Source organism: Eretmochelys imbricata, chromosome 7 (genome assembly GCF_965152235.1).
Source record: "Eretmochelys imbricata isolate rEreImb1 chromosome 7, rEreImb1.hap1, whole genome shotgun sequence".
NCBI lineage: Eukaryota > Metazoa > Chordata > Testudines > Cheloniidae > Eretmochelys > Eretmochelys imbricata.
The window spans coordinates 50896178-50921224 of record NC_135578.1 but is presented as its reverse complement, the minus strand read 5'-3'; the positions used below and the strand labels follow the sequence as shown (position 1 = coordinate 50921224).

At 47.6% G+C, this 25047-nt stretch overlaps 1 protein-coding gene across 2 annotated transcripts in view; it reads right to left on the bottom strand.

Moving 5' to 3' along the window:
- DAG1 (dystroglycan 1) overlaps positions 1-25047 on the bottom strand; it is a 110705-nt gene that overhangs the window by 70983 nt on the left and 14675 nt on the right. The window contains exon 1 of one of the 2 annotated variants that reach the window (XM_077822171.1): positions 2009-2095. The exons of the other annotated variant lie outside the window; for it this stretch is intronic. The gene's annotated coding sequence lies outside the window, so the exon portion shown is untranslated. Of the gene's footprint in view, positions 1-2008; positions 2096-25047 lie in introns of those variants that run through there. 2 annotated transcript variants of the gene reach the window in all.

Below are 25047 nucleotides of genomic sequence, written 5' to 3'. Positions count from 1 at the left end.
GTTCTTGTCAACTGCTGGAAATGGCCCACCTTGATTATCCCTACAAAAGGTGTCCCCCCACGCCCCGCTCTCCTGCTGGTAATAGCTCACCTTACCTGATCACTCTCCTTACAGTGTGTATGGTAACACCCATTGTTTCATGTTCTCTATGTATATAAATCTCCCCACTGTATTTTCCACTGAATGCATCCGATGAAGTGAGCTTTAGCTCGCAAAAGCTTATGCTCAAATAAAGTTTCTAGAGTCACTTGTCCTTTATCATAGAATCTCAGGGTTGGAAGGGACCTCAGGAGGTCATCTAGTCCAACCCCCTGCTCAAAGCAGGACCAATCCCCAACTTTTGCCCCAGATCCCTAAATGGCCCCCTCAAGGATTGAACTCACAACCCTGGGTTTAGCAGGCCAATGCTCAAACCACTGAGCTATCCCTCCCCCTTTAGCTTTGTTCCACTTGTAAGAGGGCCCCCGAACCTAGAAAAGGGTGTGTTTTGGTGGTTTCCACGATGGGAGAAGACAAAAAGGACAGGACAGGACAGGACAGTCCCACAAAGTTTCCAGCCCCCACTGGACTTCCAGGGTAGGCACAAGATATTGAACCATCTGCTCAGGGCCACTTCCTGTTTGCTGGTTTCCAGCAGTAAACGCATCCTCCCTCATCTAGGTTGTTGTTGGCTATGCTAGTCACTGTGTTGAGGCTGGAAAGAATTTTTCCTCATACCACCAGACTGGCTACAGCTAGCTGGGTTTTTTCGCCTTCCTTACAGTGAAACCTAGGGATTGGGCAACTGGATAGCTGGAATTCTCCCCCTCCCAGAGATCACAATTTGGACCCGAGTTATTTAGTTGTCGCACCTTTGGCAGTGCCCAGTGCAGAAGCTTGCTGATTTAGGCTCCAGATCCTAAAAGGTAGCATAGTGGGCATCTCCTTACAAGACAGAGCTGTCGGGGTGGGGGAGGAGATCCCCCCCTCTCACCTCCTCCCCCTGAAAAGGCAAGTGGAAGCACCTAGAGACTCTCCTAGTGTAATGATTGACTCCTCCTGTGGTGGAAGCCCCAAGAATTGGCAAATAATCACTGGGGTGCAAGTGACTGTGCTGGGCTGCCCCCGGATGGGAACTTTGGATGTAATTTAACTAATTACCTGATATTCTATGATTCTATCACTGAAAAACAGGGCACCTTGTAGAAAAAATGTACTTGGGATTGCTAACCACTGTGAAAGTGTTTTAACTGACAAAGATAGTCCAGTGAGCTTAGTTCACTGAACTGTAATTTGCTTCACAACAAAATTTTCTTTCCTCCTACACTGCTGCTCTGGAAGGCAAATCTTTCCCATAACCTGCTTCCAACATCTACCACGTTATTTGCTTTCAAATAAACATGCTATTAAGATGTGACAGGTATGGTGTGAGAGGTTTGCTGGACACAGGCTGAGCCAAGGCAGAAGTACACTCACCAAATCCTCCATTTCACTTAGTCTCCTTTAGTAGGTGAAGCCTGGAAGCTCACCCTCAGATGGGAGGCACAGCAATACAGGGCCTTTCATTCTTGAACCCCAGTATATGCTAAAAAAGGACTGAGAGGCCCCGTATAGACTGTGCCAGAGGCAAACAGTAGCTATTTAAATAAATAAACCACTCTGTGACCAAGTCTGTCATGATTGATAAGCACATCTGTCAGTCCCCACCTGCTGTCTGCATTCCTGGCATTTCTTTCTGCAGCATTTTCCCTGACAGAAAAGAGAAACTGCTTATCAACTGATGCAGAAGAGATTTAAGGGGAAGGAGCAGGCCCAGCTTACAAAAAGTTAAGCAATTCCAGGTCACAAGTGTGCCAAACAAACTTCCTTTCCATCAGGCTGGAAGAGCTGCTGAAGTGGATTTATTCCAGGGGGCCTGGTAGGCTCTTGAACAGCTGCCTTTTGTGTGGCTCTCATGTCCCTGCCAAGAAGTTACAATGAGAGTTTAAATGTCATTCCCCCCCTTTTGATCATTCTTTTCCCTACATACCTGTTTAAAAATCCCTGCAGACAGTCTCTCCACTCTCCAGCTGCTAGTGTGAAGTTAATTTCTGCACTGTTCAACCACACCCTTGAACAAAAGGAGATAAGCGTGAAAAATCACACCCCTCCCAAGGAGGGTGCGAAGGCATCTCAGCATGAAGGGGCCAATTTGCCCAACAGCTGGGAAAGCAAGAAGGCCAGCTGCAGAGCAGCCCACTCCAGCAGGCCAGCTTACAAGTTCTCTCCCCATCCCACCTTCCAGAGGCACCCTAGCAGCTAGATGAACCTGAGTCTGTAGCAGCTTTGGAGCTGCAGTTTAGATTCTTGACAAGAAAAGTCAGAAATTCACAGCATCTCAACATTTGTATCTGCTTTGTTATTCTCCATCCAGCTCTGAAGGGTGGAGACCTTAAACAGCACACTCCTGCCTAAAACATTTTGACAAATAGCACCCAAGTTTCCTGTGACTAAAAGAGAGCAGAGAAACAGCTCTCTTTTTTCAGTTTGTTAACTCTGGAGATAGTCTGCAGTCTTTTCCCCTTTGTGTAGGTCTTTCACACAGCAGCCAGGGCAAGGAAAACTATAAAACCTCGAACTGGTATTGAGTGTTCAGAAACACGGGGAGAACATTTAACTATTTTTGACCATTAAAAAAAGATTAACTAGATTTCAAGTTGGTGCCCTTTAAAGACAATTGCTCCCTTACACCCAGATACTTTTGATACTTGCTTTCTTGTAAAGTGACATTAAGGCCTTGTCAATAGTACCAGGGTAAATTGACCTAAGTTGTACTACTCGAACTACGTGCGTAATGTAGCTGGAGTCGACGTCGTTTAGGTCAACTTGCTGCAGAGTACACTGCGCTGAGTCAACGAGAGACATGCTCCCATTGACTTACCTTATGCCTCTCATTCTGGTGGAGTACTGGAGAACGCTCTAGTGAAGACCCGCTATATCGACCCCCAGCTGCATCGACTGCAGCAATGTAGACGTGGCCTAACAAAGGCATTACCTGAAGTGGGCTAGCTGTTGTGTTTCGGCCATGCAGATACATGTTTCTCCCTACCTGGAATATGAGCAAGCAGAAGATCCTAGAGGAAGATGATGCCAGTGAATGGGTCTACGTGCAACCTTGTACACCCAGTTGTACAAGCTGCAGAAGTCAGGCACAAAGGGTGCATAGCCCATCTTACTAATTCCCAGCCTTGGATTCATTTTCAAGTCTGGAAGAAGCAGTCCAATCACAGCAGCAGGCTTAACAAGCAGGCTCCCAGTTCATTCACACAAAACCCTAGAATCAGATATTAATCTCAATACTAGAGATACAACTTGTTCACAGGACAGCTTTCCCAGTCAGCCCTCGACTGCACTTCTCTTGCATAATTGATAAGTTCATTAGAGAGATGACTTTACTGGGGCGGGGGGGTGGGGGGGGGGGAGGAGGAGACAGACTCATTAGTCAGTTAGCAGAATTCGATTAGCTGGCTGATGTGAGACTGTGGTTTTGGGGCTACTGGAGGAAATTTAATCAGGAACTTTCTATAAATTAACTATGCATAAATTAAGTGTTGTCTCAGCGCTCCTGAAGGTCAGGAAAGGTCTCCCTGTGCCCTGGGACCATTGGACTAGGAACTGCCTCAAGAGCTCTCAGCACTTGCATTTAGGGAACTATGCTGCTGAAAGAAAAGGTGAGGCCCTTTAGGATTAAATACTTCAGTGCTACCAGCCTCACCAGGCAACCCAAGTCATTCTCAGTCCATAGCAAGCTAGTTGACATTTTGCCTCTCAATAGCCCCAATATAATCCAAATGTCTGAACAGTCACTCTTCACAAAGCAGAGCATCCAGTGGCTTCAGGAGAGCCACAGACCTACTCACTGAGGCCCCCTGGAAGCCTGTTTATTCTGCCATGACTGCACAGGCATCAATTCCAGCTGCTTCCAGACCACCATAAACTGGGCTTCTGCCCCAGTTTCTGGAGTCCCTACAGCAGGACGTGCTGTCTCTAAGGGCAGGCCCAGGCCCACCACTTGTTACTGGGTCTTGGCTCTTTCAGGACAGGCATTTGGGGGACTGCTGTTATGCAGGGACTGGCAGCCGTGGGCTGCAAACAATGCTTGGTGGGGAAGCAAGTAGTGCTTCCTTTTGCTGCGCAGGATGAGACACTGGGAGGGAGCAGCAGCCTGCTGCCAGAATCTCCAGGGATTGGAATGAGCCAGGGAAGGAACCTGGGAGGGTCTGGGGTTTAGCCACCACTGGCAGACCTCCTGTGCCCAAGAGACAAGCACAAGAAGTAGGTCTGAGGGAAGAGCAGGCAAACATCTGAGGCTGAAGTGGCTGCCCACTTCCCTGTTCGGGCCTTCGGGCTGGAGGCTGTGGTAGAGGGAGGGCATGGACTCTCCCACAGGAACTATGCTTACCACCCTACACCACAAGAGGTGAACTCCTGAAGGCTGCAGCCCAGGGAGTGAGGAGCTGGGGGAAGGACCGTTTTACTGGAGCAGTTTGCTTTCGAGACTTGTTTTACCCAGAAAGGGAGGACTTTGGACAGAGGCTTACATTACTCTACAGCAGGGGGAGACCGAGAGCAGCAGCTGCACCTGACGCTGGAGGGGTAAAGCAAGTGCCTCACATCACATACAGCCTAGAGCCCATAGGGAGATGCATTAGTCTGTTCCAGAGCCAAGCAACAGGACATCCTTCCCCTACCTCCTGGAGATCTGCCACTCCACATCTGCAATTGGGTGCTGGCCTGGAAGAGGGTGTTGCCCTGCTGCAGCTCTTTGGGTGGACAAGAATAAAATATGAAGCCTCAGTTTGTCTCCATTCAGGCCAGTTTGTCCTGTCCCCAACTCACCACTGCTGCAGCCATGAGGGGCTAACCACCATCCACCCCAGCAGAGAGCACCCCTCTATTTGGGGCAGTGAAGGTTGTCTGCTGGTATGTGTGTGGGGAAAGTTGAAGCTTTCCAAATCCTGGCCTGGACCCCCATCTGCCTGAAGACAGGGAGCTATGAGGGCGGGGGGGGGGGGGGGGGGGGGGCGCGCGGAGGAGGAGGAAGAAGAGGGAGCAGAAGTTTGTGCTGGTGACCCTTGCTGCCACCACCACCCTAAAGAGAGGGTGTGGCAGGAGTCAAAGCTACAGCACCACTATATGGGAGCATGTCTAGCATCGCAGATTATCTTAATCCAGCCCTGCTTCAATTCATGCTGACACCAAACTTCCACTGTTCCATGACAACTCTCACCTGCCCCCAAGAAATGACACTTGCCTAGTAGGCTGAATAAGGACAGGCTTCAAAGAATCCCTGAAAGCAGTGGACAGGCTCAAACGCTCAGTGCAATGCAAGGTTACGAGAACGGGTAAATTTGCGAGCAGACAAGGTATCCAAACTGGTGGTCAGTTTCCCATCCCATTCCCATCACATTGGGAATACAGTGCTCGGAACAAGTTCTGCTCTTCACTACATGCATGCTGCTATGTTATTGCAAAGTAGACATACAGCTGAATGCAGTTTAACTTTAGGAATGTGGGCTCCTATAGGCACTTCACACTACATAAGCAATAATATTTACAATTAAGACCAGACCTCCTTAATCCAAAACACACAGCAGATTAATTTGGAGCCAACCATAAATATTAATCTAATCTGTTAAAGAACAAACACTTGGAGCCTGGTAGCCTTACACATTTCTGGAGGCCAGACTTCTGCAGACAGATTAACCAAGCTGAAAGACTTCCAGTCCTGCAATCGTTACCACAAAGTCTCTACTCTTCAAGCTCTAGGCTAGTATTAAAGGCACAAGAATAAAAATCTAGGTGCACACTATGTCTATACATACAGCGCTGGAGCAGTGCAACTGTACCAACACAGCAGTGCTGCTGCAGCACATCTGGTGAAGATGCTCTATGCTGACAGGTGAGAGCTCTCCTGTGAGGTTCTGAGTGTAATATAATCTCATTAAAAGGTGACACAGAGCCAGAAGGAGTTAAGTTTCAGAGTAGCAGCTGCGTTAGTCTGTATCCGCAAAAAAACCCAGGAGTACTTGTGGCACCTTAGAGGCTAACAAATTTATTAGAGCATAAACTTTCGTGGGCTACAACCCACTTCATCGGATGCACTGAATGGAACATATAGTAAGAAGATATAGATATATATACACACACACAGAAGGTGGAAGTTGCCATACAAACTGTAAGAGGCTAATTAATTAAGATGAGCTATTATCAGCAGGAGAAAAAAAAAACTTTTGTAGTGATAATCAAGATGGCTCATTTAGACAGTTGACAAGAAGGTGTGAGGATACTTAACATGGGGAAATAGATTCAATATGTGTAATGACCCAGCCACTCCCAATCTCTATTCATCCCCAAGTTAAAGGTATCTAGTTTGCATATTAATTCAACCTCAGCAGTTTCTCCTTGGAGTCTGTTTTTGAAGGTTTTCTGTTGCAGAATTGCCACCCTTAAGTCTTTTACTGAGTGGCCAGAGAGGCTGAAGTGTTCTCCTACCGGCTTTTGAATGTTATGATTCCTGATGTCAGATTTGTGTCCATTTATTCTTTTGTGTAGAGACTGTTCGGTGTGGCCAATGTACATGGCAGAGGGGCATTGCTGGCACATGAAGGCATATATCACATTGGTAGATGTGCAGGTGACAGCTAGTGGCGTTCTATTATTTTCTTTGTTGAGCCTGTCCTGTAATAAGTGAATTCTGGATACTCTTCTGGCTCTGTCAATCTGTTTTTTCACTTCAGCAGGTGGGTATTGTAGTTGTAAGAATGCTGGATAGAGATCTTGTAGGTGTTTGTCTCTCTCTGAGGGGTTGGAGCAAATGCAGTTGTATCTTAGAGCTTGGCTGTAGACAATGGATCGTGTGGCGTGTCCTGGATGGAAGCTGGAGGCATGTAGGTAAGTATAGTGGTCAGTAGGTTTCCAGTATAGGGTGGTGTTTATGTGACCATCGCTTATTAGCACAGTAGTGTCCAGGAAATGGACCGCTTGTGTGGATTGGTCTAGGCTGAGGTTGATGGTGGGCTGGAAATTGTTGAAATCATGGTGGAATTCCTCAAGGGCTTCTTTTCCATGGGTCCAGATGATGAAAGAGTTAATTAACTCACAGTCTGACATGACCCATGGCCGAACTTTAAATACCTTTTAGGAAGCTATGTGAATGAATAGAGCTTTGAAATGCAAGCCTGCATTGTTAGAGATAGAAGGGTAGCTGTTTGTTCAGGTCTTGTGATGTAAGTAAACAAGTCTTGTCTATTACTATGACTTTGATTCAAAGATCAAAAAATGAGTATTAACATTTAGGAAGACACTTGAGTGAAATAGTATTATTGTCTATGTTTCTCTTTGAAGGTTGTGGTAACCTGTATCTGACCTGTTTAATGGATAAATTATCCTGTGCTAATTGCCATGATGTTTGGGAGATGGAAAGTTATACCTATTGTTTTCTCAGGCCAAGAGGCTGCTGGAAATGTATAAAGATCCTGGGACACCATCCTTCTTCATCTCAGATCTGCTTTGGGTTTCAAGAAGGGGAAACCCTAAGCCATAAGAATTGAGATCCCCAGTCACTGACTGGAGTCACCCTGAATATGGACATTGGACTATAACCTATGGACTATTTCTAAAAACTTTTGGCAACTACAAACTCACCATCTCTACTATGTAACTGGACCTCAAGAAATTGAACTCAAATCTGTATGTATATTGATCTTTCAACCAACTCTCTCTCTCTTTACTTTAATAAATTTTAGTTTAGTTAATAAGAATGGTCTATAAGCGTGTATTTTGGGTAAGATCTAAGTTATCATTTGAGCTGGGTCTGGGGCTCGGACCTTTGGGATCAGGAGAACTCTTTTTTCTTTTACTGGGGTATCCGTTTTCATAACCAATCATCCCCATAATGAGTGGCACTGGTGATGATACTGGGAAACTGGACTATCTAAGGGAATTGCTTGTGTGACTTATGGTTAGCCAGTGGGGTAAAACCAAAGTTTTCTCTGTTTGGCTGGTTTGGCATGCCTTAATAATAATGGACACCCAGCCTTGGGCCGTGACTGCCCTGAGCAATTTGTCCTGAATTGATACTCTCAGTTGTGTCCCACCAACGGCAGCATCATTACAGTTCCCCCATAAGCATAAACAACCCACCTCTACAAGTGGCAGAAGCTGTCGGCAGGAGACTATTCACACCCCTAAAGTTTGCCAACATCGGCTGTAGTGTAGACATAGCCTCAGTCTGCTCACATCTCGGTTCTTTCATGAAGAAGTGTTCTGCACAGACGTAATGTTAGTTGGGTTGATGGTTCATCTTGCAACAATGCAGTTTCGATTGTAAGCTCCATGGGGCAGGGACCATCTTTGTTCCATATCTGCACAGTGAAGTCCTGATCTTATGGATCCCTTGGCACTACTGCAATACTAAGAGCAGACCTGTAGTTGCCAGGATCCAAGTGTTAAAAGGAAATTTGGAGAGCATTTGAGAGCGGCAGTATAATCCTTAAATTTACAAGATACCACTTGCCAGGCCAAAACACATGAAGGAAAATCCCTAACCAGTGATGTCCAAAGGCAATACCTAGGAGATCTGTTTCTGAGTCCTCCCAACTTAGCCAAGCAGCAGGGTAAAATTGACCTGATAGTCACTTTCACGCTGCCTGCAGGGTTCTCAATAGCAGCAATTAAATAGATTAACTCTCCTGCTGTCTGGCAAAGCTCTGAGCTGCAGCAGAGACACTGAAATGTGTGGAGACTCAGGGAGACAGCACAACATCAGATCACATTTGGACATTTTTCTTTGCAATCAGAACTAGGAACTTTAAAAGTGAAAGTTTAAATTCTGCGGAAGTGATAGCCAAGCTCCACCCTTTCTCTATGCACTAGGGAAAGTTTACTTACTTGTCACTAGCAAATGGATTTTTAAGTCCTACTGCAGCGTCTATCACTGCAGTCCCTTCTCTGCAGGGAGGAGCGCGCCATGGAAATGCACATATACAGAGCATAACTGACATCAAGGCCAGCTGCCTAGCAGAGGGGCCCTTAATGAGCCAGGGACATGAGAGTGCTACACACAACACAGAAGAATGCAAAAGTATCATTTAATTACTGAACCCTCCTGCAGTCTCCTTCCCGGGCTCTTCGCTACAACAGGACACAGTACCTCAGCTTCCATAAGTGGCAAATATTTTCTTCTGATTCCCAGTGTTTTTATAATATATATTTAGCATATTGTTGTAACAGTAGGAGAATATAAAAACCTCACATTGGCCTGAGTGACTCCAGAGACTAAAATAAACATGGCAGGCCATATTTGTGACAGTAAAAATAGTTTGGTTTTCCTCCCTTCCCAGGACCTCCACTTTGCAGACAAAATCTTCATAGGTTAGCTATAAAAATACCTAAACCTTAAACCACAGCAGAAACAGATGGTGCGTTTTGGCGGGAGAATTTCTAGGAACTCCCAAGCCTGCCTCAAGGGTATGTCTATGCAGCGTAGCCTCCCAGCCTGAGCTGGCACACCTGAGCTAGCAGGGCTCATGCTAGTGCTTTAAAATTAGTTGTGTAGACATCACTTTGAAGTTGCATTTGGGGCTGGAGCCTGGGATCTGAAGTCTACCCCACGCCCAGGCTTTAGAGCCAGTCTGTTGACCCAGGCTGGGAAGCTCGCTTCTGTGAGCTGTATAGACATAAACAAAGTCAGAATGCTGGGCTTTTAGGCTCAGTTTTCCCCCTCTGGGCAAATGGACAGGCACTGTACTGCCCCATTAAACCAGGGCGCTTTGATTTACATCAAAGCAATTCAGATCAATTTTAATCATGACTTAAATAAGCAAGCAGGAAACCCTGATTTAAATCACTAATTTTAATCATGTTTTGCATTTGTACTTTAGTTCTTTTCCTAAATAAAGGGTGGTTCTCCTTGGTTGATAATCATTAAAACATATTGATTTGCAACTAAATATAGAATTTTACACTAAATTTGATGCTTCTTTTTGCTAACCAGGAGAATACACTACATCTATGCACATTTATATAGCTTAACTTACATCTATGCAGATTCTTATTTTTTACATTTTGTATGGTTAGAAAATGGTGAATGATGCATTTCTTATTTACTGAGATTAATTTTTTACTTGATTTGTGTTAAACTATTTGGATGGAAATTCAAATTCAATTGTAAGTGCACAAATCAGCTTTTTTTTTTTTAAAGTAAATAAAACTACCTTAAGTGTGTTGGATACATTTAAAAAACTATCAAAATATGTTTTGCATTCAAAACTACCTGATTTATTAAACAGAGGAAGTATTATTGTAGTTAGTGAACTGATTCTTTCTGGTTTCAGAGTAGCAACTGTGTTAGTCTGTATTCGCAAAAAGAAACGGAGTACTTGTGGCACCTTAGAGACTAACAAGCTCAAACAAATTTGTTAGTCTCTAAGGTGCCACAAGTACTCCTTTTTCTTTTTTTGATTCTTTCTGGTTACCATGTGCATCCTTCAAGATTTTAGATGAGATCTCATCCTCTCACATGAAGTTTTTATTCATGGATTGAAAGAGGAAAAACAAGCACTCCTCCTTTTTCAACTCCAAATTGCTTTTTCTTGACTGTGAACAAGCTAGTCACTGAACTGAACTAGTTGAATGAACTGAAATGAAGAAAATTGTGTCTTTGCACCTGCAGGAGCACAGTTAAAAATTGGTTAAGCACTTAAAACTCAGATTCCAGGATTAGCTAGTGACTTCCACCAGTTAAGTGGCTTGACTCTTTTAAACTTGGAAGCATGTTATTTTTTAATTTAATTTAAATGTCTGCAATAGATTATAGTAAGTTGAGGCCTTAACATAGGTTGCTTAATTTCAAATTTAATTTTAAGCAAGTTTATTTTAAAAACACCCTGTATTTAATTTAAATAAAAAATCTAATTTAAATGAGGTCAGATTTTATTGATTTTTAATTGATTTTATCCACCCTACCTTATATTAGAAGCAAGGCAGTTTCTGTTTAAGTAAAGTTAGAAATAAGTCTGAAGTTCTTACTTGGCTGGATAGTTTTCAGAAGTAAAACACCCATCTCAAAGGGTGTTTACTGATGAAACTAGTGCTAAATAATGTTGCAGTCACAACAAACTCATGGGAAAACAAAGCAAACTTGGCAGATTTCTTCCTACACAGATGGCAATTAGTTTTGAAATAAGTTTTTTGATTGAGTCACACCAAACAAGAATCCCTTCTTCTGAAGTCCCATCTAATTAAATCTTTTGGGGTCCAAAGGTAGCATCTGCCGCCTCTGGATTCTGAATTAGTCAAAACAGGCTTCTGGAGTAAAGAAAGCAAGACACCACTACACAAGAATCTTGCCATAAATTTAATCACAACATAGCTTTCAAACATAGATCAGCCTGACCCTAAGCAAATGCTAACCTATTTATGTACACACTCTGCAAAAGGACAAGAGAAGAGTCTCCAATAAGCCTGAAAACTGCCAGCATTTACTTAGGGTGCATTAAAAACATCCCTGGGCTAAAATGCCAACGAACAGCCACCCCAGCACAGCCCAGCATACAATATGGACCTTGCCACTCAGAACCACAAACGAAAACCCGCAGGTCAAAGTTATCCCTCCCATTAGAGATTCCTAGCCCATTTGTTACGTGCCGAGAAGGAACTCCTGACAGAGACAAGAAACACTCTCTTCAATCTGACATTCTCCTAAACACTTATAGTATCAGAGTTGAGGGACCAAACGATGCTTTAACAAGATTTTAACGTACCCATGCAGAGGCATGTTTCTCATGGAGTACACTGACTCCATGGTAGTCCCCACAGTGCATCTGTCCAGCTACAAAGGTTGCTTTCCTCTAACTCCCACATTCCAGCTCTAAAGTTCAGCTTCAGAAATCTAGGCTAAAATTAAAGCAAGAAGAGTAACTTTGGGGGATTCTGATTTAGGTGAGAAATGCAGCAGCATATCAGGAAAGCCGTTAACTTCCCAAGCCCATGCTAGATCCCAGCTCATAGCCCAGACATATGAGGCTTACTCACTACCTTTATAGTTTTCAACATCCTTTGTGAACACCAGAACAGTACACAGAATTCCAGCATTGGTTGCACACAATGCCATATGCAGAGTAAAATCACCTCTCCTTGCTCCTACTACCTTCTCCTGTTTATACATCCTACAATTTCATTAGTCCTTTTTGCCACAGCATTGTAGTGGGACCGCATAGAATCATAGAAGATTAGGGTTGGCGATCGAGTGATCCAATCCCTGTCGCCCATTCCCAGCTTCTGGCAAACAGACTTAGGGCCACCTAGAGCATGGGGCTGCATCATAGAAGATTAGGGCTGGAAGATACCTCAGGAGATCATCTAGTCCAACCCCCTGCTCAAACCAGGACCAACCTCAACTAAATCATCCCAGCCAGGGCTTTGTCAAGCTGGGCCTTAAAAACCTCTAAGTATGGAGAATCCACTACTGTGACGGGTTCAGTCACAGAGACCCCCCTTGGGACTGTCACCCGATGTGCTGAAACTACCTCTGAGCCCATTTTCTTTGCCAGCTTGGGACTCCGGAGCCCTGTCTTGTTGAGCCAGATATGCTAGCCTGCTGCAACATAGACCCAGGGTCTGAACCGTGCCTCCAAGTTGCAGCCTTAACTGAAAACAGCTCAGCAAGTACTCCTGTCTCCAGCACCCAGACACCCCGCTCCCAGTGGGATCCAAACCCCAAATAAACCTGTTTTACTCTGTATAAAGCTTATACAAGGTAAACTCATACATTGTCCGCCCTCTATAACACTGATAGAGAGATATGCACAGCTTTCTGCTTCCCCAGGTATTAATCACTTACCCTGGGTTTGTTAATAAACAAAAGTGATTCTATTAAGTCTAAAAAGTCCGATTTAAGTGGTTTCAAGTGACAGAGAGAACAAAGTAAGTCACCAAGCATAAATAAAGCAAAAACATGCAAGTCTAAGCCTAATACATTAAGAGACTGAATACAGGTAAATCTCACCCTCAGAGATGTTCCAATAAGCTTCTTTCACAGACCAGACTCCTTTTCTAGTCTGGGTCCAATCCTTTCCCCATACAGTCCTTGTTAGTTCTAGCTCAGGTGGTAACTAGGGGATTTCTCATGACTGGCAGCCCCGTTTTTTCTGTCCCACCCCCTTTTATAGCTTTGGCTCAAACCAGGACCAACACCAACTAAATCATCCAAGCCAGGGCTTTGTCGAGCTGGGCCTTAAAAACCTAAGGATGGAGATTCCTCCACATCCCTAGGTAACCCATTCCAGTACTTCACCACCCTCCTAGTGGAATAGTGTTTCCTAATATCCAACCGAGACCTCCCGCTCTGCAACTTGAGACCATTGCTTCTTGCTCTGTCATCTGCCACCACTGAGAACAGCCTAGCTCCATCCTCTTTGGAAACCCCCTTCAGGTAGTTGAACAGTGCTATCAAATCCCCCCTCACTCTTCTCTTCTGCAGACTAAATAAGCCCAGTTCCCTCAGCCTCTCCTCATAAATCATGTGTACCACCCCCCTAATCCTTTTCGTTGCCCTCCGCTGAACTCTCTCCAATTTGTCGACATCCCTTCTGTAGTGGGGCCCCCAAAACTGGACGCAATACTCCAGATGTGGCCTCACCAGTGCTGAATAGAGGGGAATAATCACTTCCCTCGATCTTCTGGCAATGCTTCCACTAATGCAGCCCAATATGCCCTTAGCCTTCTTGACAACAAGGGCACAGTGTTGACCTCATATTCAGTCCACTGAATATGAGTCAACATTCTCATCCACTGTAATCCCCAGGTCCTTTTCTGAAGAACTGCCGCTTAGCCAGTCAGTCCCAAACAAAACTTCACTTGATACCGGCTGCCAACTAGACATCAAGCCGTTGATCACTACCCGTTGAGCCCGATGATCTAGCCAGCTTTCCATCCACCTTACAGTCCATTAATCCAATCCATACTTCTTTAACTTGCTGGCAAGAATACTGCGGAAGACCATATCAAAAGCTTTGCTAAAGTCAAGGTATGTCACGTTCACCACTTTCCCCATAGCCACAAAGCCAGTTATCTCCTCATAAAAGGCAATCAGGCTGGTCAGGCATGACTTGCCCTTGGTGAATCCATGTCGACTGTTCCTGATCACCTTCATCTCCTCCAAGTGCTTCAAAATGGATTCCTTGAGGACCTGCTTCACGATACAACCGCATTTGCTCTAACCCCTGAGACAGAGACAAACACCTACAAGATCTCTATCAAGCATTCTTACAACTACAATACCCACCTGCTGAAGTGAAGAAACAGATTGACAGAGCCAGAAGAATACCCAGAAGTCGCCTACTCCAGGACAGGCCCAACAAAGAAAACAACAGAACGCCACTAGCCGTCACCTTCAGCCCCCAACTAAAACCTCTCCAACACATCATCAAGGATCTACAACCTATCCTGAAGGACGACCCATCGCTCTCACAAATCTTGGGAGACAGGCCAGTCCTTGCCTACAGACAGCCCCCCAACCTGAAGCAAATACTCACCAGCAACCACACAACAGAACCACTAACCCAGGAACCTATCCTTGCAACAAAGCCCGTTGCCAACTGTGTCCACATATCTATTCAGGAGACACCATCACAGGGCCTAATCACATCAGCCACACTATCAGAGGCTCATTCACCTGCACATCTACCAATGTGATATATGCCATCATGTGCCAGCAATGCCCCTCTGCCATGTACATTGGTCAAACTGGACAGTCTCTACGTAAAAGAATAAATGGACACAAATCAGATGTCAAGAATTATAACATTCATAAACCAGTCGGAGAACACTTCAATCTCTCTGGTCACTCGATTTCTGACCTAAAAGTGGCAATTCTTCAACAAAAGACTTCAAAAACAGACTCCAACGAGAGACTGCTGAATTGGAATTAATTTGCAAACTGGATACAATTAACTTAGGCTTGAATAGAGACTGGGAGTGGTTGAGTCATTACACAAAGTAAAACTATTTCCCCTTGTTTATTCCTTCCCTCCCTCCCCGTTCCTCAGATGTTCTTGTTAACTGCTGGAAATGGCCCACCTTGATTATCACTACAAAAGGTTTTCTCCCCCTCCCCCCCCCCACACCCCACTCTCCTACTGGCAATAGCTCATCTTAAGTGATCACTCTCCTTACAGTGTGCATGATAAACACCCATTTTTTCATGTTCTGTGTGTATATAAATCTCCTCACTGTATTTTCCACTGAATGCATCCGATGAAGTGAGCTGTAGCTCTCGAAAGCTTATGGTCAAATAAATTAGTTAGTCTCTAAGGTGCCACAGATACTCCTTTTCTTTATATGTCAAAAAGAAGCTCACATCAGTATAAAAGCAAGCAACTGTAGCACCTCAGGGGCAGTGATCTTGTTACATCTCAAGCTAAGCAGGATCAGGACTACACAATAGTTGGATGGGACTCTGTCCAAGAAAACTAAGGCATTCCAAACAAGCAATAATAGTAACAAGATGCCTTTGATCCAACCTACCCCTGCAGGGGTCGCTAACGAAACACTGCTACTACAGACTTCTGGCGGGGCTGTCATCTTTCCCACAAAACAGCAAGCCAAGTCTCTGAATACTTGACCAAAACCCCATGACATTCCACGAACATGAGGAGTAACAGTCCCAGTGACCCGGCTAAATTCTGCCTTGAGTAATGATGGTACATGTTGCATATATAAGGAGCACTTGCAGTTTCAGTGGGGTGTAATACCCATCTTCCATTCCTACCCTAAGCCAGCATCTAAGTGGCATGCACTGGTAATGCACTTGCCTCACAGAAATGGCTGCATGCTGGCAGCGTATGAAGTGATTCCTTTACAGCAGAAGTTCCCAGATCTGGTGACCACAAGCAGTCCACTCAATCACCTGCGAGCAGACTGTGTAGAAGCGGCTAGTCAATTGGCGTTGGCTTCTCTTTATTTCTAGATGCTAAACAGCTTTAAGGACAGCTAAATATATTAAATACTTTGTTGCTTTTCCATGTAAGCATATAGTTGCCACAGTGATGTGTGAATGTGAATAGAGGGTAGGAAGCAGCTTTTAAGACCCTTTTTCTACAAAGATGTGGGCCACATTATGGAATTGTTTCAGAATCCCTGCTGTATAGTACAGCCACATGGAATGAGTGAACAGAGGACAGCGTGCTAAACACTAATTGCTCAGGAAACACCACACTGTCCAAAGACCACTACATAGCAAGACTCAAATTTCCTTTCAGAATATAGGTGGCAGATAGCACCAACAAGCTGACCTGGAAATAGGTTTTGCTCCAGTTATGTTTCTGCTCTAAGACAGCAGCAATCACAGGAACTTCAGCTAGCCACTCCCAAAGAATTCAAGTGTGTGAGCTCACTGCAGGTCCTCCAGAAAGTTCCAGTCTACCAAAGAGAATAACATTCCTATCCACGGGAACAAGCTAATTTCTTTCCAGTAAGGGGGTGGGGGAGGGGAGTACTGTAAATGGGACAATTGTTCGCCTTTGAAAGTTTTTGCAAACCAGCTCCATTTGCATATTGCTTCAAAGCCAAACCAGATAGACATTAGCCTGGGTGTAAATACTTTGATCTGACCCTGACCCTCACCCCCATCTCTTTAGAAAGCAAATTCTCTTCACCTCCATTTAGTCATGGCTCCTCAGAGCAATGCCTTTGTCATGGGACCCTGGGACCCCTCCTCCCACTCCCCAAGTTGGGATTCAGCCATCTTTTGTGCCTGTTTCATTAATTTAAAAGTTGCTAATGATATGCTCATAAGCCTCTCAGTGTGTTTGGGGTCAGCTCAAAAGGCAGAAATGAAGTGCCTACTGAGGGCCAAACAAGCTTGTTAGCATCAAGTTCAAGCCTTCAAGCTACACTGTGGATGGAACCTTTGCAGCCACTTTCTCAACCTGGGAATGACTTGCCTGGAGACAGAGAAGATAACACATCTCCCCTTTCCTCCGATATCGCATCAGTTAGGATTGCAGAGCAGAACCATCTTTTCAGCACCAAAAAGAAGACTCTGCTTTTCTTCAGCATGAACCCAGCTGCCCTGTCCACGAGTTTAGTTCTTGAAGCCATTCCAATTGGCAACCGCCTTGAAGATGTTGAGTGTATGTGGAAATGGCTTAAGTGATTTAGTAGCACAAATCCCATTGACCTGAATGAGAATTGTGCTCCTAACTTAAGCACTGTTTAAAATACCGTGGTTATACACCTAAATCTGGTCTTACGAGCCCTCCTTTCCATGGTTTTTGAATATTTTGGCCAATGCAACTGCAAACTGAGAAGTCAGTTTAGGTACCAATGCAATCTTCCTTTGAAGTTCTACTTTTGGATCACATTCAATATGGAGGAGCTCCTTCCCATCTAGGACCTAGGTTATTCTTTATCAAACCCTCCCAAATGCTAAATTAACCAACAAAACCACAAGGAGCTCATTTCTATATACCAAAGTAAAGAGTCGTACCAACCCCATCTACTACCACAATAGACAGCTTGGACCCACAGCTAAACATGGGTAAAGTTACATTATACTGGAGTGATGGATTCCTTCCCACATCCAATGGGTGTAAGGGGTATTTTCCATGAAAGAAAGCACAACTTCAAAAGAGTGCTGTATAAGGCTTCTTAAGAACATAAGAATGATCATAATGGATCAGACCAATGCTCCATCTAGCCCAGTATTCTGTGTTCTGACAGAGGCCAGTGCCAGATGCTTAAGAGGGAATGAACAGAACAGGACAATTATTAAGTGATCCATCCCCTGTTGTACAGACCCAGCTTCTGGCAGTCAGATGTTTAAGAATACCCAGAGGATGGGGTTGCATCCCCTCGCAGCATGCACTTCTGGAAAGGATTCATATTTATTTCTAGTTGCAATTATTTCTTTGGAAAGATTAGATTTGATCTCTAAAGTCAAGAGCAGGAGTAGTCAATAGGTGGACCATGGCCAAATCCGGACCACCACACACTTTTGAATGGACCACAAAAAAGGACAGTTACCTGTTCCATAACTGGCGTTCTTCAAGATGCTTCAAGATGTGTATTCCACAGTAGGTGTGTGTGCTTGCCACTTGTACCAGTGCCGGAAGTTTTTCCCTTAGCAGTACCCGTACGGGGGAGCACCGCTGCGACCCTTGGAGTGGCGCCTCTATATCAAACTATAAGGGTAGCTGCGCACTCCCCCCCACCCTCGGTTCCTTCTTGCCAGACAACTCCAACAGAGGGGAAGGAGCGGGGGATGTGGATTACACCTGAGCAACACATCTCAAAGAACTCCAGTTACGGAACAGGTAACTGTTGGAGGTGGGTAGGAGTTTATGAGTTCCCAGGACGCAGTATCTGGCCGACCCGGCATCATCTCTAGTTTGGGTGACGATCGCATAATGCGACATAAATGTGTGGACTGAGGACCAAGTGGCAGCCCTACATATGTCTTGGATAGGGACATGGGCTACACAAGCCGCTGACAAGGCCTGAGCCCTCGTAGAGTGCGCCCGGACAATTGGTGGCGGGGGAACCCCTGCCAGATCGTAGCATGTGCGTATGCATGAGGTGATCCAGCAAGAAAGGCGCTGGGTGGAAATGGGTTACCCCTTCATACGCTCGGCCAAGGCAACGAACAGTTGCAAGGATTTCCAGAAGGGCTTGGTCCAATCTAGATAAAAAGCCAGCGCCCAAGCACGTCAAGCACATGAAGGCGGCGTTCCTCGTTGGAGGAATGGGGCTTAGGACAGCACTGGAAGAAAAATGTCCTGCTCCATATCGAAGGTGAAGACCACCTTCGGGAGGAATGCGGAATGTGAGCGAAGCTGGACTTTATCCCTGTGGAAGACTGTATATGGGGGTTCCGAGGTCAAGGCCCTGAGCTCTGAAACACGTCGGGCCGACGTGATTGCTACAAGGAATGCTACTTTCCATGAGAGGTAAGACCAGGAACACGTGGCCAGGGGTTCAAAGGGGGACCCTGTGAGATGGGACACCACCAGGTTTAGGTCCCATTGCGGTATGGGGAAACTAGCATACAGGAATGAACAGTCTAGGCCTCTCAGAAAATGAGAAGTCAGAGTGGGAAAAGAGTGGCCTTGCACAGACAGGTGGAAAGCCGATATGGCCGCCAAGTGTACCCTGACAGAGGTGGGTGCCAGCCCTTGGGTCCTAAGGGACAGGAGGTACTCAAGGATAAGCTGGAGCAATGCGGACAATGTGGAGGCTCCCCGCTCTCCTGCCCATCTGGAAAATCTGGACCACTTCGCCAGGTATGCCTGGCATGTGGACGGCTTCCTGCTTTCTATGAGGACCCGCCTGACTTACTCCGAGCACCTTCTCTCCTCTTCGCCTAGCCACTGAGCAGCCATGCTGTCAGGTGGAGCACGTATAGATTGGGATGGAGGAGACGGCCTCAGTCTTATGAGAGGAGGTCCGGGCGAAGCAGCAACTTCCTCAGGTGGGGCTGCTAGGAGGTGTAGGATGGTCCCGCACCAGTGCTGGCAGGCCCACGCTGGGGCTATGAGGATGACACACGTCCTGTCCTTTTTTATCTTTTGCAGGACTTTGCCAATGAGAAGAAATGGTGGGAAGGCGTAGAACAGCTGGCCTGACCACTGTAGGAGGAAGGCGTCCGAGATCGCCCCCCTCCCCACTCCTCCTCTGGAGCAGAACTTGGGGCAACACCGGTTCTGGCAGGTTGCAAAGAAGTAGACCTGGGGAACTCCCCACTCTCAGAAGAGCAGGTGAGCGACCTCCGAGTGGAGTGACCACTCGTACTGGGGGGAGAAAATCCTGCTGAGGTGATTGGCTCGCGCATTGCGGATGCCAGGCAGGTGAAAAGCTCGCAGGGAGATATCGTGGGCTATACAGAACTCCCATAAGCTCAGGTCTTCTAGATAGAGGGCTGAGGAATGAGTCCCGCCTTGTCTGTTGATGTAGTACATTGCTGCGGTGCTGTCCGTAAGGACCCTGACCACCTTGCCGCGAAGGTGCATGCTGAAAGCTATGCACGCCAAACGAATCGCCCTGAGTTCCTTCACATTTATGTGGAGGGACAATTCCAAGGCCAACCAACTCCTTTGGGTTTGCATGCTCCCTGTGTGAGCTCCCCAGCCCAAGTCCGACGCATCGGACACCAGGTCTAATGACGGGGTCACCTCCCGAAAGGAAACCCTTGCAGCATATTGTTCGGGTAAAACCACGAATGCAGGGACGTAAGTATTGGGGACCGGATTGTGAGAACCTTGTCTAGCCCGTCCCAAGCCTGGCAGAACTGGGAGGCTAGCCAGAGCTGGAGGGGCCTCATACGTAGCCTGGCATGGCAGACCACATACGTGCATGCCGCCATATGTCCCAGGATCCGAAGGCACACTCTCGCCATTGCCACCGGGAACCACGTGACCAAGGCGATGAGGTCTCGTAGGGCCTCGAACCTGCCCAGCAAGAGAGATGCTGCAGCCCTGGAGGAGTCCAGCGGCGCCCCAATGAACTATATGTGCTGTACCAGAACTAATGTTGATTTGGTCTCGTTCACCACTAGGCCGAGATCCGCGCATGTGGACCTGAACAGCTCCACACGGTCCCTTACCTGGGCCCGAGAGTTGCCCTTGAGAAGCCAATCATCCAGGTATGGGAAGATTTGTACCCCTGGCCATCTGAGGTAGGCTGCCACCACGGACATGCACTTTGTGAAAACCCTGGGAGCTGTAGATAGGCCAAACGGAAGGACCGTAAACTGGTAGTGATCTAACCCCACTAGGAAGCGGAGGAAGCACCTGTGCCCCTTGAAAATGTAAATGTGAAAATATGTGTCCTGAAGGTCCAGGGCCCCATACCAGTCCCCTGGGTCCAGGGAGGGGATAATAGAGGCCCGGGACACTATGCAGAACTTGGAACGGACCAGGAAGCGGTTGAGATCCCACAAATCCAGGATGGGCCTGAGACCCCCTTTTGCCTTGGGGATCAGGAAATACCGGGAGTAAAACCCCTTTCCCTGGAATTCTACCGTTACTCTTTCCACCATCCCGAGGTGCATTAGTCGTTCCACCTCCTGCCCTAGGAGCTGGGCATGTTCCGGGTCCCCCGAGCCCATTGGCGGGGGACGGGGGGTGGGTGGTTGGACGGGGGTCAGACAAACTGCAACGTGTAGCCCCTGGAGATGGTGTTGAGGACCCATTGGTCCAATGTTATACGGGACCACGCTATGTGGAAAGCAGACAAGGAGTTGCAGAACACCAACTTTATTAATAGGGGGATCTCCCCGGCAACTGCCCTGGTACCCCCCTGCAGATAGTCAAAACTGCCTCTTTCCCTGCTTCTTGCCCTTGAAGGGCCCGGGCTGTGGGGCAGAGCGGGACTGACACTGAGACAGACGCTTCTGGTCTCTCAGCCTCTTATACGGCAGCTAATATCTGCTCCGCGCAGGTTGAGCCAATGTTTGCGTCTTGACCTCGTCCTTAGCCGAAGGCACATAGAGTCCCAAGGTTCGCAGAGTGGTACAGGAATCCTTCATTCCCTGCAGACGGACATCCGTCTGATCTGCAGACAATGCTTTTCCGTCAAACGGCAGGTCCTGCATGACGGACTGGGCCTCTGCCGACAGCCCGGACAGGAGGAGCCACAATGCTCTGCGCATGGATACGGCAGAAGCCATCGAACGAGCTGCCGTACCGGCTGCATTGGATGCTGCTTGGAGGGTTGCTTTGGCCACCGCCACCCCTTCTTCCACCAGAGCCTTGAAGTCCTTCCTTTCCTGCTCCGGGAGGAGTGGTTCAAACTTTGGAAGAGACCCCCATAAGTTACAGTTATATTGGCTCAGTAGGGCCTGGTGATTGGCCACCCTGAGCTGGAAACTTGCCGAGGAATAAACCTTTCTACCAAAGGAGTCCAGTCTCCTGGAGTCTTTGTTTTTCGGGGTGGGCGTGGGCTGGCCCTGTCGTTCCCCGTGGTTTACCGATTCCACCACAAGAGAGTTAGGTGTCGGATGAGAATAGAGGTACTTGTGGTCCTTAGCCGGCACAAAGTACTTCCTCTCAGCCTTCTTGGAAATAGGGGCTAAGGAAGAGGGAGTTTGCCACAAGGTGCTGAAAGTGTTGGCTACTCCCTGGTGAACAGGTAGGGCCAGACGGCCCGGTGCCGAGGACGACAGCACATTAAAGAGTGTGTCAGACGGGCCCTCCAGCTCCTCGGCTTGCAGCTGGAGGTTGGACACCACCCGCTTTAAAAGGTCTTGATGCGCCATGAAATCCTCCTGTGGGATAATGGGCGGCAGTGCCGCTATGGCATCATCCGGTGCCAGAGAGAGGGCTGGCCCGGAGCCGTGGGCCTCTGGTGGTACCGAGGAATCGACCCCCCAGGTCGGAGTCTGGGCGAGGGGCTGCTGACTCATGACCTGTAGACTTGTCCCTCGGCCAAGATGGAGAGGCCAATGGGGCCTGGTACGCCTTGGCTACTGAAGGGGTTCCCGTCTGGGCGGGCATCTGTGGCCACGGTGCCCATTGGCACCACTGCCCCGACCAAGTTGGGGCCCTGGCGGTGCCGGCTGGTCCGTCTGAGCCCCGCGACCCAGTGATGGGCAGCTGGGTGCCGAGGCTGAGGTCACCTTCGAACGCATGGCCCCATAGGAGCGGCAGGAGCGATGGTGCCTGCGGTGCCATCTTTCACGGGACCGGGACCTCGATGTCGAGGACTGGTACCCATCGGAAGTGCTGCTCCAGTACTCACTCCAGTTCCTCGTAATTCACTGGCGAGTCCTGTGTGCGACGTCTGGCAGAGTGGGAACTGGAACGGGAGCATCTACGTCGATGCTGTCAGGACCAGCTGCAATATCTGTGCCTCGAGGAGGAGCGTCTACGGCGCCTGTCACAGTGACTGCGTCCGCTACTGCGTGGCATGGAGGGACCTCGAGACTCCTGCCCGGGTGGTGAACCTGTTAGCCTGACTGGCATGGAGGGTGGGTGAGGGCTGTGAGACAACCAGCCACTGCGCGTCGAATGAGGCAAGGAGCGGTCCTCGGAGTGGGAGCTGCGCCGCACCGGGGAGGTCTGGTGAGCACCCAGAGGCGGCTTGCCGCGAGACCGAGGGCCTGTCATTGGTGGCGCCCCGGGTACCAGCAAACTCAAAATGTCTCGCGCGGCCTGGAGAGCCTCTGGCGTCGATGGCATCCTGACTGCCAGAGACGCACGCGCGGACAGTGCCAGACTGCTCCGCTCATCATGAGTCAGAGGCTTCGGGCCCGGGGGGGGGGGGGGGGGGAGCAGAAGGGATTGAGGGCTGCCCGACGCAGGACCAGCCTCTCCGCCTCACAGAGGCACCAAGAGAAGGACAGGGGAGCTCTTCCCCTGCTTCTTGGAGGGGGAGCAGTGCCAGCTGGAGGAGGGGACTTCACTGCGCACAGAAGACGCGGTGCTGGGTGTTGAATCTGCTCAGTGTGCCAGAATTGGGGCCAGCGCCGATTCCATAAGGAGAGTGCGAAGCCTGATGTCCCTCTCCTTCTTAGACTGCAGCTTGAATGACCTGCAGATCTTGCAGTGTTCACTCCCGTGAGTTTCGCCCAAGCAGCGGAGACACTCAGCATGCGGATCACTCCTTGGCATGGAAGAATGACAGGAGTCACACAACTTGAAGCTAGGGGCATACCCTGAGCCCACTAACAACTAAAAACTACTAACTGCTAACACTAACTAGAGGTACTACTAAGAACACTGGAAAAGGCTGCAGCAGAGTTGGAGCAAAAGTTCCGACTACCTTCACTGGCAGCAAGAAGGAACTGAGGGTGGGGGGAGTGTGCAGCTCCCCTTATAGCGCAATATTAGAGGCGTCACTCCAGGGGTCGCAGCGGTGCTCCCCTGTACGGATACTGCTAAGGGAAAAACTTCCGGCACCGGTGCACATGGCGAGCACGCACACGTTCTGTGGAATATACATGAGCAATCACTCAAAGAAGAACTGTATTTAATTATCACAATCATTATTGTTATTGATGTTGCAGCATGGAAAATATTTCTTTGGAGTCTGGACCTTAACTATACCTTGACCAAGAAATTTGGATCCTGATAAAAAAAATAATTGACTACCTCTAGTCTAGACCCTGCTATTCAAGACAACTGTTACCCAATGATACACTATCAAAGCATGAACCTTCTGAAAGAAGTCGGTGACAATAGCAGGGTCTATACACCTGGAGCCCTCCCACAAAACACAAGAGACTGCATAAAAACTACATTAAGATAATGCTAAAGTTACATATTCAGCACCTGAGAACTAGGAATTACCAATTAGTGTCACCTGTGCAACCTTAATTCTGCCCCCATATGTTATGCAGCACAATGCTACAGTCCATATTAACCACAGCATACACTGCTTATCACAATACATATTTTCCTGGAACCTTCAGCAGATGTGTAGCACCTTGTGTACTGCTCTGTTTGCCAGACAAATGTCTTTTACACCAGAGGTTCTCAACCTTTTTCTTTCTGAGCCCCCAAACTCTCCCCCTCTAGCCCCCCAACATGCTATAAAAACTCCACAGTCCACCTAAGCCACAATAACTGGTTTTCTGCATATAAAAGCCAGGACCAGCGGTAGGAGGTAGCAAGCAGGGCAACTGCCTGAGGCCCCATGCCACTGGGGACTCCAAGAAGCTACATTGCTCAGGCTTCGCCTCAGCCCTGGGTGGCAGGGCTTAGGGACCTGGGCTTCAGCCCTAACAGGTGGGGCTTCGGCTTTCTGCCCTGGGCCCCAGGGAGTCTAATGCTGGCCCTGCTTGGAGGCCCCCTAGACCGCTGGTTAAGAACCACTGTTTTAGACAGTAAGAGAAAAGTCTTTCCACCCTCTCTTCACCCAAATCACTTTTAAAATTTAACTCCTACAGCCCCACCTACAAGAAATTAGTGTGCACACAGATAAAACCCTGCACCGACCTAGAAGTACACTTCCCTAAAAGAAATAACCCCTCATATTACTACAGCCTGGGTCCTTTCCCCCACCCCCATTCCTAATGTTATTTCTCAGCTA